The sequence below is a fragment of the Sebastes umbrosus genome, chromosome 19 (assembly GCF_015220745.1).
Source record: "Sebastes umbrosus isolate fSebUmb1 chromosome 19, fSebUmb1.pri, whole genome shotgun sequence".
Classification (NCBI taxonomy): domain Eukaryota; kingdom Metazoa; phylum Chordata; class Actinopteri; order Perciformes; family Sebastidae; genus Sebastes; species Sebastes umbrosus.
Genome location: NC_051287.1, coordinates 27575372 through 27582085, shown reverse-complemented (window position 1 = coordinate 27582085; position 6714 = coordinate 27575372).

Here is a 6714-nt window from a genome sequence, read left to right as displayed (position 1 = left end):
TATGCCATCAGGAGATTTAGCACAAACACAATTTGTTTGTGTCGTTGTTTCAAAAGTCTGCATTGATGCATTAATGACTGAGTGGCTGAAATAATGAATGCAAACACTGCAGTGCATCTTGAGGACAATACATCCTCCGGATCTGCTCTCCTGCATAGATGCTGCTCTCTACTGGGACTCAAAGTCAGGACATGAGTGACATATTTGACTGGTACTGTATTAAGAAAGTGAGTCATCAAACTGGAGGTGAAGCGCTACCTTAAATGGATTCATGAGAAACACAAACGCCCAAATTAAACATAAAGATGACATCATTCGCACACCATTACCATGGACTGGTAGTGAATCCAGCTTGAGCTGTGGGGCTTCGTTAAGATCATCAGCAGACAAATATAATACAATTATAATATATGATATAAAAGTACAAGCAGTAGCAAATGTCAGGTATTGTGGGCCATTTGCAAACCAAGATAAAAGTGTACAATCTGTGGCTCAATAATATATGCTTTATGAGAAATGAGGACATCTTTATTACTCAGAGAGTGTTACAAAAAACACCTCACAGTCCAATTAAGCATCATTATTTTAAAGGGGCCCTGAGCCCCTGAGTAAAAAAAAAAAAAGGGGGTTGTATATCTTGATTTAAGAAACCTGATTGGTCATTAAAGTCATCTCAGCATTGGGGTCATCACTTAGATTTTTTTAACAGAAAACCTGCATGACAACTTGGAGGTGGTGAGTTTTGGAAGAAATGGGTAAATAGGGGAAAGTGGGGGGACTAATGGAAGATACTATTGAGTTGCATTATGGGAAATGTAGGATCCAGCAAGGTCGCTTTAGCATTAAAACAAAGCCTTGATTACTGAGCTGTTGATGTACTGAACCAGCACACAGTGACTACTGTAACATGGAACAACACATTTCAATAGAGCACTACATTGGAGCTAATACTATCCTGTACGTTGGCACTTGCAATGTTGAAGAGATATTTAAAAAACAGCTTCTGCCAGACTGCCACCTACTGTGTGTCACATCATGTATTTACACTCGGTTGAATAGTAAGTGTATGTTTGATATAGTTATGTTGGTTTAGCTCACCTCACTCAAGGATTTGAAACTAATATTAATTTAGTGTGAATTCCTCCAAACTTTATAATTGTTACAGAACCTGTAAACATCAGTCAAATTTACAACATTTTGTTGGACACCACAGAAGAAGAAGATATTGGCATCATATGGAAACTAGAAAACCTGAATCCACTGGTACCCACCATGTCCTAAAACTGGAATGGTCATTTTCAAAGGGGTCCCTTGACCTCTGACCTCCAGATCAGTGAATGTAAATGGTTCTATGGGTACCCACAAGTCTCCCTTTTACAGACATGCCCACTTTATGATAATCACATGCAGTTTGGGGGCAAGTCATAGTCTAGTCAGCACACTGACACACTGACAGCTGTTGTTGCCTGTTGGGCTGCAGTTTGCCATGTTATATTGGAGCATATTGTTTTATGCTAAATGCAGTACCTGTGGAGGGGTTTCTGGATCAATATCTGTCATTGTTTTGTGTTGTTCATTGATTACAATAATAAATATATACATACATTTACATAAAGCAGCAATATTTGTCCAATCCCATGATGATAAGAGGATTAAATACTTGATAAATCTCCCTTTAAGGTACATTTTGAACAGAAAATGTGCGATCATTTGCATTAATCATGATTAACTATGGACAGCCATGCGATTAAACACAATTTAAAATTTGAATGGATTGACAGCCCTACTATTAGACTAGTTTTTTAAGGTGGAGGTCCTCTCTCTATGGATAAGATGCTACAATGTCTTGAATGTCCCCATATGAACAGTAACAGACATTTAACCTTTGACCTACTTCCTAAAATAAATACAAAAAAGAAACCTTTATAAGGATAGAGACTATACAGTCACTTTAAATACACAAACCGTGGATGCATTGTCCAAAAAAGCAGCTCTTCTCATTTTGAGCAGCAGCTTCTCCTCTTATTCACAACTAACAAGAAGAGAAGAGCTGACCACAACCTCAACTGACAAATCACACCTGCAAGATTGACAAAGCTACCACAATATGTCGCCACTGAGAAGACTTTGGATGGTCACACATCTGGAGGTTTCTGATTCGAATGTGAAGAAATAGAAACACATTTATGACAGACATTTACTGGCCCTCATTTCTTAAAGGGACTGTTTGTAAGAATCAGAAATGTCTTGTTAACAGCTTCACCTGTGGCCGTTAAGTCAACGAAAGTCAGCGTCCTGTTGCTGGCGCTTGTGCTCGCTCTACATAGACATGAACAAGCATCGCTCAAATCTGTGAGGAGACACACGTCAGCTAAAAGCACAATATCATTCTATATTTCCAGCTGCTTGGCAGTAATGTTAGCTGACCAGACGAAGGTCTCTCCATGAATCAATGCTGATCCTAGTGTTGGCTTTTCCTGCCTCAGCCTCCCGACCGCGGCCGGAGGGAACAGGGGAGACGCCGGAGTTTGGTCGGAGACGATAACGTTTCTCTCTGCGGAGCCCCGTCACTTCACAAGACACGGGAAACCTCTGTTGGTCTGGGAGAGCTGCAGCAGTTATTTCTGTACAAACGTCCACTGTACATTCACTAGATATTCTCAGAGCTACGAAGTCTTCTGCAGTGTGGAGTGAGCAGCAGGCAAGTGAGGTGGAGCGAGCTGAGTGAAGGCAGGCAGGCAGAGGAGCAGAGGAGCAGAGTACAGCAGAGACTCAGCCCTGGAGACCCAAAGCTACGGTCTCCCCCTGCGTCCTCCGACCGCGGCCAACACTGTTTAACAGACGGGCTTTCACTAGATACAACCAAGAGGTTTTGGTGCCTCCGTGTAGTTTGTGTTGGAGTCTTGTTCTGAACAGCGGAGACCACACGCGAGCGCGCCTATGCGACGCGCGCCTATGCGGCGCGCATGGGACACCGACCCGGTTTGATTTATACGTGTAAGGAAGTTACAAACAGTCCCTTTAAAGGATGTAAACATGTTCTGATTGAAACCCAAAGTACAAGTATGAACCTGAAAATAAACCATAGTGGGTCCCCTTTAAAAGAAAATCGGTTGGTTGTGTAACTGCTATGTACCTTACTGTGAATACATACAATATGTATAAACTATGTAGGTATTCACAAGAGGGAGGTAATCAGTATAAATCATAGAAACACTAACAGTGTATGAGGAAACACAACACATTCATTAAAGAAACCAAAGACATAAAAAGATGCATTATGCATAACAACACATTCTATATTGTTATAAGATGCTAAATGTAAATATTGAGGTTTCTCAGTGCCGTTGAACAACCACTGCACACTCTTTTTGTAGGTTTATTGGATTTCTTTAACGGGGCTCTCAGCTCCAGTGTCTTTGTGGGTGTCATGTTCATTAATTGTTTTAATAATGCAGGCATTGTGTGAGTGTATTCTGCCTTGTTAGCCCTTTTCAGATAAGCTTGACTCGTCGCTGCTAATTGACAGTTTTCAGGGCATACATGTTATATTTGAAGGCGCAGTCTCACCTGATTCATTAAATGGCAGCAATTTGCATATGATAATTCAGAGGTACAAAAGTCTGTATGTGATTATGAAGACATTTTATTCATATGCTACATGTCAGAAAACAGGTATCTCTTGTCACATAGCTGCACAACACACAAATCATTTACACAACTGACAAGTTGTGTCAGTTGTGAGTGTTTTATTGGCGTATACTTGAGAGCCGGTTTATTCAGTTTTACCACAGCGCTTTTTGTTCTATTACAGCAGACATTTCTTTACACTCACCATTCTGATTTACATGAAAGGGTCTACTGGTCTTCCTGAATACCAGCTAAAGAGATTAGCCTGCATCCTATTAATCATGAGACATACTGAAGCTGTGTTTTTACATTCATTAACTCAGTGCTAGATCATAGGGCTGCTGGTTTTAAATAAATCATGACCTTGGCAAGACCACAGTCCTGGTACTAAACTGAACCGACTGCAAAACACTTTACCATTAGAAACAAGTTACCCTCCCACTGATTTTTCAAGCTATCTCGTATTCTTGTTGATGTTCAGAAGTGGGTGGCCTACACGGTTTCTCCTTGGATGTTTTCGTAGTGCATGTTGCCGACAGTTTGACTAGCAGAAAGAGTCCGGTCTATGCTATTCTTACTTATTCTTTATTGTTCAGTTTTTCTCCACTGAAAAAGAAAGATTGATCTAAATGAGACTCGATCGGCCGGAAGCTTTTATTCGAAGGTAGTTAACTACAAAGTTGAGGCAAGAACAATGAACTGTAATAAAGTTAGAGTCCAACAGATTTCACTGGTAAATCTCAAATCAAAGAGGACCATTTGTGCTTATTTTCAGGTGCATGCTTGTATTTTGGGTTTCTAACATGTTTACATGCTTTAATGTTCAAAAAACGCTTTACTTTACTCATACCGGCTGAAACACTCTGTTTGAGCTCCAGTCGGCTCTGATTGGTCGGCTGGCCCAAAAAAACACTTCTTCTTATTTTATTATTATTATACACTACAGAAAGCATACTTATTAATATCATATTCCATTTCTGCCAATAGATCCCCTAAATGTTACACACTGGTCCTTTAAATTTCCTCCCAATACCATAGTACATATTATTTCTAATCAGGTTTTGAGTGTGTAGTATGTCCACACTGGAAAAGTTACAAAATAAAGAACACTTAAACCAGACAGTGTGCAGACTAAATAAGGTCGATCTTTGAGTGTTGCTGCTGGACACATTTAGCATTTTTTTTTTGCATTTAGCAGCTGTCCAAGGTAAATTGTTTTCTTTTTATTTGGAAATTAAATTGTATATTTGTGACCAAATCTGTGTGAGTGCCACAGGCAATTACTGTTTTGAGTCTTTGGTCAAATTTAAGACTAAAGAGTTTGCCTGCCACAGTTCACAGTGGCGAGACAAGTTCCATAACTGGTGAGTTTCACATGCTCCTTGTTGTTCTTTTGAACGTCCCTGAGATCTCCTGGTCAACAATGAACATCTGGAAGGTTCCAGCAGAGGGCGAAGGTCACGGAGAAACGGCTGCAGCAGTGTGAAGAGACATCAGACGCTGGTGATTCAGGGCCAAGAGCCTGATTTAAAAACAGACTAATTGGGTTCGACAGGCATTGATGTGAGGAGGTGGTGCATTACTTTCATTAAGTTTGATGTCATACAGGTTTAGGACAATCAGAGTGATCTGACAGAGGTGGGGAGGAGGCGGGGGGAGGTGGGGGGGGGGGGGCTGCAGGTATGGACAAAATGAGTTTTTAGGCACCTGTACAGAAGGAGATGATAAGTCAGAATCACTGGATGAAAGAGGAGGTTGTAAGCGAATTAGGTCAGGGGTTAAAGGGTAATTGCATCCATGGAGGGTGTCTAAGTTCAACAGCCCTCGGTGAACAGAGAACAGGGAACTGAGGTCTGAAAGGGTTTCATCAGGATCTAGAAAGTGAGAGGAAGGGGGGGTAGTAGGTGTTTCACTGAGTTAGGATGAGGTGAGACAAGAGCAGGGTAGCAAGGAGAACTGACCAGATATATCTTTTAGAAGACCAAGACAAGCTGATAAACTGCAAATGAAACAAGGCACCAAGACAATAGTTTAATCAAAGAAAACACAGAACCAAACTGGGAATTTGTTGCAAGTTTTTCTCAATTATACCATCGTCAGAGAAACAAAACCCCCCAACCAAGCGTATCAAGTCTCAGCAACCCACGGGCAGATGCACACAACTGGGTTGTTTGTGTGTGTCTTTAGACTGAGACTGAGAGTCAAAACACACCACATGAGGGCAGCATTGATTCACACTGCTGTTGCTTCTCTGACTGTGGAGCCAGGATTCTACTGCATGCAGTACACCATGAAGGTAAATACATATTCTAAAACATGTTAAAGAACAACAAGTTCAGGATAACAGTGAAGAGCAACAATATTGATACTAATAATATTAATCACCCAAACTTCCGCCTCTTATAGAACACATGTTTATAAGTGCTATTTAATTAATGCTGAATGCCAAAGAGGGAAACATTGAAGTAACAGTAAGTGATATTGGCATCACAAAACCACAGTTCCTCATGAGGAGTATAAAGGCCAGCTAAAGCTGCAGCGTCAGCTACTTGTCTCTTCAGCATATAACTTGATAGAGTAAGACTTAGTTAGACTTAGTTCACTAAGTTTCCTGCTGAGCTGCTGAGCTTACAGAGATGAATGTCAGGAAAATATACTGCCAGCTTCACATCGGAAAATCCACATCAAGTCTATCATAATATGAAATATTGAACAGGAGAGAAAAAAAACGTTCAGATATTACTCTTCCCCTACTGAACCTGTGTGTTTAAAAGATTAGTTTCAGCTTCACTTCAAGGGCCTCTATGATAATACAGGCCTAGAACTGTTAAGCATTTAAAGAGTTGAAGTAAGATATGGAAATATATATACTTATAAATATCGTTTGATCTTTAGGCAGAAAGAAAACTGTCTGGTCTAATTAAAAACACAAAACACAGATAATTAGGCTAATTAATAAATTAGGCTTTCTTAATATCACGTCATTGATTCATTTTAACTTCCCTATCAGTAAACAGTGCAGGATATTAACAAATAGGCCTCGCTGTTTAATTAGATGGCAATTAACTTCTTAACAATGACTGA